Source organism: Chenopodium album, chromosome 9 (genome assembly GCF_948465745.1).
Source record: "Chenopodium album chromosome 9, dcCheAlbu1.1, whole genome shotgun sequence".
NCBI lineage: Eukaryota > Viridiplantae > Streptophyta > Magnoliopsida > Caryophyllales > Amaranthaceae > Chenopodium > Chenopodium album.
In genome coordinates, this window is record NC_137842.1 from 29,552,906 (window position 1) to 29,566,289 (window position 13,384).

Sequence of the window (13,384 nt, forward strand, 5' to 3'; positions counted from 1 at the left end):
ACATCACCCATAATACTTTTACTTGTAAGAGCGTTTTACAATTGCAAAGGATCAATCTAGATTCTTTAGCACGTTAAGACTAGGAAGAACTTTTTCTACCTTAATATAGCTACTTGTTTCAAACACTTAGAGAACCAAGGATTGTTTCGACATCCTTAAACATTACTGAAAGATTCCCTATCCTTGGAGAACTTCGCAGAATGAGTCTCGGATTTATTTCCTTGACTACTTTGATCATCGTCTATTCTAGACTCGATCAAAGTGGGGGTTAACTGTAGACATCTACTTTTGCCCTCCTGTCCCGACAGGAAGTGCAATGACGATAAATAAAGCCATCATTGTGTTGGGTCAAAGTGAAGAATATTTATGGATAACTAGTTAAGCCACAAAACACAAAAGACTAACCCAAATTAAAGAAAAAGCCAAAACAAAGGTCCAATCAACTAAATCCGATCATAATCAGGCTTAAGCCCGTGCTTAAACCCTAACAATGACGGATTTAGGAGCGCCTAGGTTAAAACTTAGTGCAACCGCAGAAAAACTCGCGCACGTCTCACAAAGTTGCGCTGGGCTGCCGCGCGCAACTAATTCAGCTGCGCACGACACCCAGAGCAACTTTCAAAGTTACACTGTGGAAGATTTGTAATTATTCGGAAATTATACAGAAAATATAAAATTGAATCTTACCATAAAGTCGCGCGCAAGACAAAAAGTCGCGCTGCACATAGCAGCGCAACTCTATAACTTGCACTGGGTTACCACGCGCAACTTCATCTGTTGCGCGTGACACCTGCTGCGGCAGAAAGTGCGAAACCCTAATCCTAATCCTTCTCTATAAATACGAGCTTAAACCGAGGCTTCAAGAGACAGAAATGAACCTAAAATTCTGGCGAAATAACATGTGAACCTGTGCAACCTAGCCCTCTTGTCCTAAACACTCACCCTTTCGATACTTTGTTACTACGGTTGAGGTTTCCCAACAAAAAGGTGTCCATAAGTGTTCTAAACGGAGATCTAGCAAAGAGAAGTGGTAAACTCACGAGCACTTAGTTAAATCACCTTTATTTTTTTTGTTTAAAAGGACTTTAATTAATTAATCAGTGTTGTTTGATCACTTTTAAAATAATTAATTAATCGATTCCACATAGTATCTTGCATTAAATAAAGACTAGAATTGAATTAGATAATTTTTGGTTGATCACTTAAGCCAAGGCGAATCTTGTTTATTTATTGTTCTTTCACAAATATTATTAAAACAGAATAACGACTTTTGCAATGTAATTCCTACGTGAATTAATGCTTGTAAATAAAATCAACTAACACAATTTTAGGTATCGTGTTGCATATATTGTTTGGTGATGAAATTGTAAAAAAGAAAGAGCTAGTAGAGGTCGTACTGGGGCTAGGATGACGATTCCCCTCTAAAGGAACGTTATCTTAGTACCCTCGCTCCCGAACTCATATCTGGTTTATAGACCAATTTTGGCATGGGTAAATTTATGATTTGTGCTAGTTATTCCATGAACTCCACATGGAAGAAAGGCTTGAACAAGGTTTATGAGTTTTTCCTAAAACTCATTGGCAACTCCTACTTGTTTCTTATAAAAAAGCGTGATGATGGAATCAATTCTAATTCAAGGTCCCCCAAACAGTCAGAAATTTAAATCCTACTACACTTTAACAAGTGTAAAGTCCTGGGCTTTTAAGTGGCCAAGGGCATTTAAGGAGAGTGCCCCTCACGATGGGATCACCCTCCTTACAGTCGCGCTCTTGAGCTTATACTTGATAGAAACTACCTCCTTTCCTAAATCCGAAATTTGAGTCGACAAATTGTTGATAGCATTGAGTTGTTCCATTGAGCATCCCATTCTACTACTCTTTTTTATCGACTCCTTCTCACCATCTTGCCATTCCATGTAGTTTCTAACTACATCCTCAATGATACCTACAACCTCTTCCTCGGTTTTATTCATGATTCGCCCTCCGGCTCCGGCATCAAGACTTGCCCTTTCTTGAGGACTCAAATTGCCATAAAAAATTTGAATGATTAGGTAAGTGGGGATTCCATGGTGAGGACACTCACATTGGTACTCTTTATATCTCTCCCATGCTTAATAAATGCTTTCACTAGATTTTTGCTTGAAACCTAGAATCAAAGCTCTTGCCTCCGCCGTTTTCTTTTGAGGGAAGAAGCGGGAGAGGAATTCCATGGTGACATCATCCCAAGTATTCAAAGAATTAGGCTTCACTTCTTTGTCTAGCCACTCTTGAGCTCTTCTAATTAGAGAGAAAGGAAATAGCTTAAGCCTTATGAATTCTTGAGCAACCCCGTTCACCTTAATTGTGTTGCAATATTTCTCGAATTCCTTAAGATGATTTAGGAGGCTCTCATTCACTCCTCCACTATATTGCCGCCTTTTAATCAAAGTTATCATTGCCGGTTTGATTTTAAAGTCACTATCAAGGATCAATAATGGAGCAATCCTGCTCTCATACTTGTATGTACCTAGAGTAACCAATTCCTTCAATGTAACCCTCGGGATATCTCCAATGTTAACGTGCACACACAAACTCAAAGGAATATATTAGTAACACGGCTACAAATATAGCCAAATGAGAAAAATATTTTTGTATTTTCGAATTTTAGTGAAAAAGACTCAACAACAATAGCAAACAACTACGTCATTCCCCGACAACGGTGCCATTTTTTATCTAGGTCGTTGAAAACTAATCTACCCTCGGTCAAAACAAAATTTGTTATCTCTCAACACACACTTAGACCTAGCATAGGGTAAGTCGAGGGTCGAACCACTAGGAATGGAAGGTGAATGCTATTGTTAAAAATAAGCTATTTCGAAGCAATGAAGTGAGGTGTGTCTATTCTACCAATCAAACAATCGAAATGAAATCAAATTTATCAAGCACTAGGGTATGGATCCACATAAACTCGTAATTAATTCAACTAATTGGGATTGTAGATGACTAAGTCGAGTGTTGCAAGGGAAAATCAATTAAGCAACAAAGAGAGTATGGTAGGCTAATCTCCTAGAGGTGAAACTAGCGCCAACTACGAGAGACTCTAGCTAGGAAACTTGCAAACCTACTCAATCGACAAATGTAAGCCACAAATTAGTTTTCTGTATCAATGTGAACTTACAATGCAATCTAGTGCGAGTAACTAGGTTGATCACTCCTAAATTAAACACAGACATGCACATAATCGATCAACCAATTTAATCACAACATCAACTCCATTAATTTTCCCCAAATAGCATAAGTCCATTACTCATATATGCTTCACCATTTCCCTAGCAAGAAAACTACTCACTATTCATGGAAATCAATATCAAAAATAAGCTAAACAACAAATTCATCATCATCATATTAATCAAGAATAAACCAATTCAAAAATCAACCAACTTGAACAATTAACAAAGAAATTGAGATCAAAACTAAGATTGCATTAAAGTAAAGATATCCTTACAAACTTGCTTCAATTCAATGGAGAAAACACTTGAAATCATAATTTTTCAATCATCAATCAAGAACTTCTCTCTCTATAAACTAGAGTTTCTCTCTCTAAAAATCTATCCTAATTCTATTCTAATTTCTGAAATATTGAACTCTCCTCTAAGAATAGAGGGAAAATCATATAGCAAAACTAACAAAGAGAAGTCAGTTAGATCGTCCCTAAAATAAACTCGTACAGGCGCAGCCAACTATAAGGTGGAGCGCGGCCGTGCAAATCTTGGTACAGAACAGAGACCCAAAAAGGTGCGCCAGCGCCCGCGCCACCAGGCTACTCGGTCGCGCCATAGTCGCGCACGCCCGCGCTTGGGAACAAGGCAGCCCTCTTCACCATCATGTTGATGCTCCTCGTGCGTTCCACTCAATGCTCTTGATAAACACGGGACCTTGCAGTTTCCAAACTCAATGTTTGTGGGTTCAACACTAGAAATCTTGCACCCACGGCTTGAAGTCTTTGGGAACTTGCACTTCTCCATGCTTGAGCTTCAAATAGAGAACATTGGGCATCCTAATCAATTCTAAAATTGGGAAGGGGCCTCGGGAACCTTTGTATAACGACCTTAACTTAAAAAATGAAAGAAAACAAGCAAATAAAAGGAAAAATAACAAATTAAACCAAGAAATGCATAAAAAGGAAAATCAACAAAGTAAAGAGTAAATTGAAGAAATAAAAAGCAAAACTAAAGAGAAAGGTGAGGAAAGAGCTAAAAAAGCAATCTAAAATCATCCTAAAAGAGAACAAATGAGTGCCATAAATGACACTCATCACCCCTTGGCCGGTTCTTCCTCTTTGGTGAGAAAACAAAAATCAGATGCTTTGATGTAGGTTTTGACCTCCCGCAATACGTCTGCATACGTCCGAACCTTTTTCCTAAGTACATCAAACTTAAAACCATTGTGCAAGGAGAAATTTAGAGTAGGCTATTTCATCCAGTAGATTATGAGTTTAGGTTTTTTCTTTGGTGAATCTCTACACATACGAACGAATCCTTCATCTTTTTCCTGGACAATCGTTGCCAGGTTAAGGCTTGTTTTGCAAGGACTTATGTTGCATGAAAAGTTTTCCACAAAAAACAAGCTGAGAGTACTGAAATAGTGAATGCACCCAGTCGAAATCTTGTAAAACCAATCCTGTGTCACACCCTAAAGGGTGGCTGGGAAGCATCGACACCATGTGGCATCATGGCTGGGAAGCATTTACACCACGCTTTATAGATACATTTAGATGTTGTATGAAATGATATGCTCTTCTGGGTTGCCCGTACCATCATAGGCAACCACAAGTACATTCTTTACCTTAGATAGATGAGTAGAGTTGAGAGTTTCTTGAGAAAATAGAGGCAGCTTGTCACCAAGATTTAACAAACACATTTGCCAATCAACGGGCTGAGGTTGTGCGGCCGATCCAGCCAGGTAAGTAGCCATGTCGAACGATTTTCTATAATGTATGTTTATCGGAAGACATGGGGGTAAGGTGGAACAATTGCATTGTAATTCTAGGGAGTCTAATACTGAATCGATTGAATTGGAATTAAAGTGTAAGTACGATGAGCTTGACTTCTGCTGGTCCTTGCCAAGCTGGTATGCTTGGAGAGGGTATGGTTTGAGAAATCATATAGAATTGTTAGAGTAAAGACAGTGACGAATAAGCTGCTTGTTCCTGTTGCTTATGCCGGATATTTTCTCTTACACTTTTACAATGCCGAAACGGTTCAGGCTCTTTCCTTTGAGGCTGTCAGGTCTTCCCCCTAGCCGACTATGTTTTCTCAAGGAGCCTGGAAATGTTTGTCTGCGGCACCTTCGGCATTGGTCGCCTTGATTTTAGCTTTCTTCTAAGTGCCCTCTCCTACTATGTTGGGCGGTGGCCTTGAAGAAGAAGGCATCTTACCCACCAACTCTCTTCGGAGCTAGCTCAAGGCAAGCTTAAGTGAACCAGCAGTCACCGGAGGATCCTCGGCCTCATGAAATGAAGTGGTCAGAGGATCGCTCAAATTGATCGTTGCGACTTGTAGGGAATATTTCAAGCGTTAATCCCCTAGCTTGAATCCCACTGTGATCATACACTAAAGTACGATGGCGTCAAAAAGGGAAGAAGATAGAGCAAAAGAGTCGCCAACAAGTTTTAAGAACTTGTAAACCGTTCACAGGGTTCGGGGATGAAGGTACAAATTTAACCTAAAAGAGATTGAACCTGCCTTAATAATAGGCCTCTACTTTATTCTGATCGTATTCATGTGCGCTTTTTAATTAACATGCAATCAATAGGATTAACCCTAAACCTGTTTATCTATGTTGAATGAATATTAATGCACAAACAAATCTATTATTGGAGATCACTTGAATTATAATCATATTAACCCAAAACAAGATTATTAATTATCTTATTAAGCATGATAACAAGTACAAAGTCCCTTTAAACATGCATAAAAGGCGTGATCAAGCAATAACAATAAAATATCAAGCAACATAATGATAATCAATAATAATAATTAAAATAATAATTATGATCATCAAAACAATAACAATAATAAAATTATAATCATAATCAAAACAATTATAAAAATAATCATAAATCATGTTAAGGCATAATTAAAATAGCAAGATCCTAGGCATGATACTAACAAGATTAATAGAAAACCCTAGCATGTCACTAAGTAATAAAAATCAAATCATTAGCCCTAACATTATACTAACAATCATAAATATTAGGAACAACATAGGAAGCATCATAGGAATCATAATAAGCATATTTGATATTATAACTTTTTCCCTAAACATGATACTAGGAATATCATAATAACAATTTAAACATGATTTCTACATCATAATATTAATTACAATCATTAAAGAACTTACTTTGATGCCTCGTACCTCTTTCTAATAACAAAATACACACGTTAGTAACTTCAAGGAAAATAATAAACAAACAATTAAATTAAATAATTGAAATAGAGATTTGGGACCAAACCCTCAGAAATTAAACCTTTAACGTCTAGGGCGAAGGCAACTTCGAATATGGCTAGGTGTTTCTAGATCTTGCGAATGCGGAATTTTGTATGTAAAAGGCTAGGTTTAGAAAAGAGAAAAAGAGAGATGAATGAATGATTAGAGAAGAGAATGAGAGAATTAATGAATGAAAACTGATTGTAGGTGAATGAAAATGGAGTTTTTACGACGTTATTTATAGAGAAAATCAGCCAAAAAGATAAAACTAACAAAGCAGAGTATTGGCGCACGAAAAACAGAGCTGGCGCCAACATTAGGCTATTGGCGCCAGGCGCCGGCCTTAGCGCCAGTCGCCAATGCCTGGCGTTTGGCGATAACACCATTTTTGACGTGCTTTCTCAAATCAGATATATTTTGCCGCACAAGAGGATAAAATCGTATCTTTTCCTCAAAATGTTCTTTGATTTTAATTAAAACTCTGAAAAGTCAACAAAAGTCAATTTATCAATGCTAATTGAATTAGGAATTAAAAGAACCTTCTAGAAGAATCTAGAAGACTAAAACCATTCCTAATTGCATTAGGAATGATAAATCATATTAGGCCCTCCCCTAGATCATTGGGCCGCATATAAGGTTCAAAACGGGCCCAGTTCAGTAAATTGGCCATAACTTCCTGAATATTCATCGGAATTGGGCTTATAATATATCGTTGGAAATCTCTTGTCAAACCCCATCCAACTATACTACTATTGGACCAACATCATGGACCAACCAAACTGGATTGGCTGTTTTCTTAAAATAAGTTTTCAAAAAACAGAGAGAAAAGAAAAGAAATTAAAACTATCCGCAACACTAAATCTTCCACACTTACGCTTCATTCGATTATGATTCGACGTGAAAGGTACTCATCACCGGGTTTGGTTTTGGGGAGACACAAATGGGTGTCTACAGAAGCCCCCACTTTGACTGAGTTTGGAGAAACGCGAGTTTCGAAAACGAAAGTAAAAGTAGCGATAGGGACGCAGAATGATTCAGAACGTTCCGCGATCCAGAATCACCCTTGTAATGCCGATACCTGCAAAACTAGCGTTAGTTTAAACAGATAAAAGAGTTAAGTAACGCGTATCTTGCACCGTCGAGCACACGTCTCTGAAAGTAACCGATTGTTGCCGCTTTACTATTGTTTTGATGACCTCCTACAAGCTAGAGAATTTCATCCCGCTTGAAAACCGCTACGCCCGTAACTGCTTCCAATTTAGAAGATTGCTTCGCCTGAAACGATCCTCCTCCTGCTATGATAGTACTCCACGTCCAAGGGAATACCATCGAAGATTATTTCTCTCGAAACAATCCTCATCTGCATTGATAATATTCCGCATCCAAGGGAATACTATCGAAGATTTCTTCTCTTGAAACAATCCCCATCCGCATTGATAATATTCCGCGTCCAAGGGAATACTATCGAAGATTATTTCTCTTGAAACAATCTCCAGTTGCATTGATAATATTCCGCGTCCAAGGGAATACTATCGAAGATTATTTCTCTTGAAACAATCTCCAGTTGTTTGTGACAACTCTCCACAAGATAGGGAATGTTGCAGAAGATTTCTTTGCCTGAAGCTATCCTCATTCGATGCTAATTTTCCAAAGGAAATTACCGAAGACCTCTGCTTGTCGATCTTTAAAAGCTCGCCTGAACTTTGCTCCTGTTATGCCTGTACGTCGGCGTTTCCGTTGCTTTGAACTTGTACGTTGGTGCCTTTTCTGCTTTTGAACCTGTATGTCGGTGCCTTTTCTGCTCTTAAACCACTATGTCGGTGCTTTTTCTGCTTTTGAACCACTATGTTGGTGCTTTTTGCGAATGAACCAATGCTTAGGCGCTTTAAGCTAAGTGAGACGATCTTTCATCAGGTCGATCACTTTACATAATCAAGCTGATTACTAAAAATCATATCCAATTGCTTAGAGGGGCTAACTGGTGTACCAAGGAACCCAAAATATATTGCAAAAAGATAGAAAAACCCCACCGAGTGACTGAGTATCCAGGTGCTGCGAAATTGTTGAGTATATCAGAGGGAACTAGTCCCCCTTGGTGATCTTGCATGATCCTTGGTCGATGCTGTGCAGAGGAGCTACTGCCGTTGTTAGTTTCAGTTCCTGTGCTTATTATTTATTTGACTGTATAGAACTTTGCCTTTTGGTTAAACTCATTTTTTTAGACATATTTTGTATATACATACTATTATGAGTTTATTTATGTTTGCTATTATTATGTGCATGTTTGTGTGTGCAAGAAAGATGTGAAAAACAATTTTGCGCAAAAATTGCGTCATTTTTATTATTGATGGAGGGTATCCGACTCTCTTCCCCAAAAAGAAAAATGAAAAAAGGAAAAATCAAATAAAATGTTGGGTGTATAAAAAAAACTTGGAAATTAATCTAAATAAAATCCAAAAAAAGAATAATATAATTAATATAATAGTTATATTAATTAAAAAATGGGAAAAAAATGTTTAAGAAAAAAATAATCGGAGCCGTAAAGTCATTAGCAGACTCGAATTTAAGGTAAAAATGCGATTTAAGAAAGCGCAGATGACGTGGCATATTGGTGCCAGCTGGCGCCACGCAATGGTGTGTAGCGCCAAGCGCTACACTTGGCGTGTGGCGCCAAGCCTTGGCGTCTGGTGCCAATTGCGAAGTTTGGCGCAAATTGACGCTATCTCCGTATTTCATCCTGATTAAAACTGCTCGTAATTTGTGTATAAATAGCCCCCTGCCCAGCCGATTCTTCTCATAATTTCAGCAAATAAAATAATTATTGGCCTTAGGAAAATAATACCATGTCTCTAATCACCAAAACTTTCACTCAATACACCCATGAATGGTGTCGATCTCTTAATGCTAGAGATAGAAAAGAATTTATGGCATCAAAGGGGTAGATCTTGACCTAGATTTCATTCATACCGCTCTAGAATTTTGGAATGTTGATACTCATTGCTTTAGAATAGGGTATGACGAGATTAGCCCTTTGCCAGAAGAATTTGGTGCTATTTTAGGCTTTCCTGCAATAGACCTCATAGTAATCCCTAGAGTTGATGCATATTATTACAAGGATTTTGAGCGCTTCTTCAATTTAAAAGAAAGGGATCTATCAAAAATAGTAGATGGCAACATAGTTAATTTGAAAGAATTTGCACGCCATTATTTTGATAAACCTCTTTCTGAATCTTTTCATATATATAGAAGAAGGGCTTTCTTATTTTGCATGCTTAATCAATTTTTTCTTAGTAGTGGTAAAAATAATGAAGGCCAATCAATTATAACCACCGTACTAGAACAAAATGAATCAGGGAGAAATCCAATGCCATTGATAGTTAAAGAGACCATGATTAGTCTCGATGAATTGAAAAGGAACCCAAAAGCACCTTTTCGCGGCTCTCCAATTTTATTACAGGTAGAAAAATAATATTTTTAATTACAGAAATAAAAAAAATATATTTTTGTATTGTAATAATAATTTATTTACATTGCAATTTTTCTAATAGATGTGGCTAATGGAAAGGCTAGAATTAATTAGCCCTCCGGAAAATATTGAGAAGTATACTCCCAATTGCTTCGTGAGGAGGAAGAAACGCTTCCCTAAAATTGGGCGCCATGGGTGGAGAAAGGTCTTCGAATCTCGCAATTTTGCTATCAAGTGGGTCGTCCCATGGTGGAAAATAGAAAGGATGGTCGGTGTCAACAAGCAACCTTTCTGCAGTCTTCCAAGTTTATCTCGTATGACTTATTATTATCCCTGCAGGGTAAAAAGACAATACGGCTTGCTTCAGAATATTCCTTCCGGGGATCTTCGTTCTCCCTATGAGTACCCTGTTTCTCAGGAAGTAGATAGATTTGATGCTTACTGGAGTGCTAGACCTTTATGGGAAGTGATTACCCAAAAGGTTCCTTCTTCTTTGCCCAATGATGTGAAGAAGTGGTTGCTGAAGAAACGTTCGAAGGATTCGAAGAAAGATTAGGGAAAACTGATGCGAAGAGTCGTCTAGGTGACAGGGTGATTCCTGCTAAGGAACGCTTAGGTGAAAGATTTGAATTCAAAACACCTGCAATGCCTAGGAAGAAAAGTACTACCAAAGATAAAGGAAAAATGAAAGCTGACACCACAGAGAAAAAAGCTTGGGTATAAAAGAAGCATGGAGTCCTAGCTGAAGGGGAGACCATCTATTCTAAGATTGAATGTAGGTCCTCTAAAGGATGCCTACTAGCTAAAGTTATGGATGAGGAGGAGGAAGAAGACAAAAATTGGAAAAGGGCTAGGAAAGAAAAGAAAGATCAGGAGCATTGCTTAATTTCAAATTATTAGACTTAGTTTATATTTTTCATTTAAAGTTAATTTATTTCAGCATTATTAAAATTCCATCAATAATGTAATTTTATTTTATTAATGAAATTTCAGCTTTTAATTAAATTATTTACTTTAAATTTATTTTATTAAAGCAATGAAAACCGAACAAATTAATTTTCCATAAATTCTTCGAGTACGGAAGTCGAAAATTTTCCGAAAAACACTGAAATTTTCCCAGAATTTGTCTGTGAATTGGCGTCGCTTATTTATGACTGGCGCCTGCCAGGGAAGTCTGGCGCTAGGCGCCAATACCATCGGCTGGCGCTGATGGCCGTTGTTTGGCGCCAGGGTTTTCTCTGCGACGCCGATATTTCGCCGATCTTCTATCGAATTTTTAATTAATTCTGGGACACGGGGATGTCAAAAAATAAAGTGGTCGCACCCGTAAAGGGTTGCCTACGTATTCTTTCTTAAGGAATCAGGCCAAAAGTAGCTCTCTTGACTATCCTACTCAAATAATTATGGGTAGTATTTCTTAAGTTGGTCAAGATTTGTCATGTTTGAGAACTCATTGCCATCCATATCAGTTAGTTTTGCTGCACCTCCTGACATGATTGTTTTGACAATGTAGGGTCCAGACCAATTAGGTCTAAATTTTCCTCTTGGATCTAAAACATTTTTCCTTAGTGCTTTTAACACCAAGTCTCCTACTTTGATGTTTCTTGTCTTAACCTTCTTATTAAAATTCCTAGCCATGCGAGTTTGATAACACTGAGTGTGATGCAGAGCTTCTAGACGTTTCTCATCGAGTAGAATTAATTCTTCATATCTTGCCCTAGTCCATTCAACTTCATTGAGTTTACTCTCTAACGCAATGCGTAGAGATGGTATTTCTAGTTCAACAGGTGTACGGCATCCATTCCATATACCAAGGAAAATGGCGTATTTCCTATTGATGTGCGGTAACCCCACAATGCGAAGTGAAGTTTGTCAGGCCAATCCTTATAATTTTCCGTCATTTTCTCGATGATAGTCTTTAGGTTTTTATTAGCTGCCTCGACTGCTCCATTTGCTTGAGGTCTGTAAGGGGAAGAATGATGATGTTGAATGCCGTATTTTTGTACCAATTCTTCACATTCGGCTTGAAAGTAAGTTCCATTGTCACTTATCATTTCATGTGGGACTCCATATCGACAAATAATATTTCTCTCGATAAAGAGTGCTACATGTTTTGAAGTGAGTTTAGCGTATGATTGTGCTTCGACCCACTTTGTGAAGTAATCAATTGCTACTAAGATATATTCATGGCCTCCTGTTCCTGGGGGAGTGATTTTGCCGATGATGTCAATTCCCCATGTGGAGAACGGCCATGGCGATGTGTAGGTGTAGAGCAAGGATGGAGGAACATGTTGTAAATTGGCATAAATTTGGCACTTAGGGCATCTTTTTACGTATTGATGGCAATCCCTATTCATTGTAGTCCAATAATATCCTTCTCGCATTATTTTCTAGACTAACATTTTGCCATTTATATGAGTGCCACAGATTCCTTCGTGGACTATTCTCATTGCTCTTTGTGCATCCTTTTTTCCTACACATAAGAGAGCTAGACCCTTAGGTACCCTTTTATGTAGCTCATTTTCTATGAGTACATATTGGGAAGCCAAAAGCCTTAATGCTTGTTTTTCTCTTTTGTCAGCGTGGGGAGGGTATTCTCCATTGGTGACATAATTGAGTATATCCGTGTACCATGGTTCTTCTTCTTCTTCTTCTTCTTCTTCGTCTTGGACTACTTCGTCGTCTTCTATAGCCTGGATGTATGCCGGTTTGTGCCTTTTTTCTATAGTTAGAGGCATTTGCTAACCATTGAGGCTAATCTTGCCAAGGCATCAACAAATTGATTTTCTTCCCTAGGTAGATATGTGTATTCTACCTTCTCTAACTGATCGGTAAGAGTTTCCAGATAGGTTTGGTAAGGGGCTAGACTTTCACTCCTTACTTTCCACCTTTTAGATATCTGATTGATAATCAAAGAAGAGTCTCCGAATATCCTTAACTTTTTTACTCCCAATGCCAAAGCTGTTTCAAGGCTTACCACGCATGCTTCATATTCAGCAGCATTGTTGGTAACGTCGAAATCAAGCATTATGGAGATTGGAACATGCTCTTCTTTAGGTGATACTAGTAATACTCCAACGCCACATCCCTTTTGGTTTGAGGCTCCGTCGAAGTATAAGGTCCATGTATCGTCTTCAGTAACCATTAATTCTTCATCTTGAAATTCATTGTCTTGTATTGGCGTCGAGTCTTCTATTGAAAAATCTGCTAGGAAGTCCGACACCACAGATCCTTTGATAGCTTTTTGTGGCATGAACCTTACATTAAACTGGGCTAGATTGACTATCCATCTCGATATGCGTCCATTGAGTGTAGATTTCTCAAATAGATACTTGAGTGGATCTAATCGGGAGACCACGAAGACGGTATGCACTAGCATGTAATGTCTTAACTTGGTTGTGGCCCACACCAAGGCGAGGCACAACTTCTCGAGTGGTGTATAGTGTG

General features: G+C 38.2%; 1 non-coding gene across 1 annotated transcript; it reads left to right on the plus strand.

Annotated features, from left to right (window-relative positions):
• Positions 1 to 2,061: 2,061 nt before the first annotated feature.
• Positions 2,062 to 2,167, plus strand: LOC145560937 (small nucleolar RNA R71). The gene has a single exon (XR_014093528.1). It is a non-coding gene; the product is annotated as a small nucleolar RNA R71 (small nucleolar RNA).
• Positions 2,168 to 13,384: the final 11,217 nt, after the last annotated feature.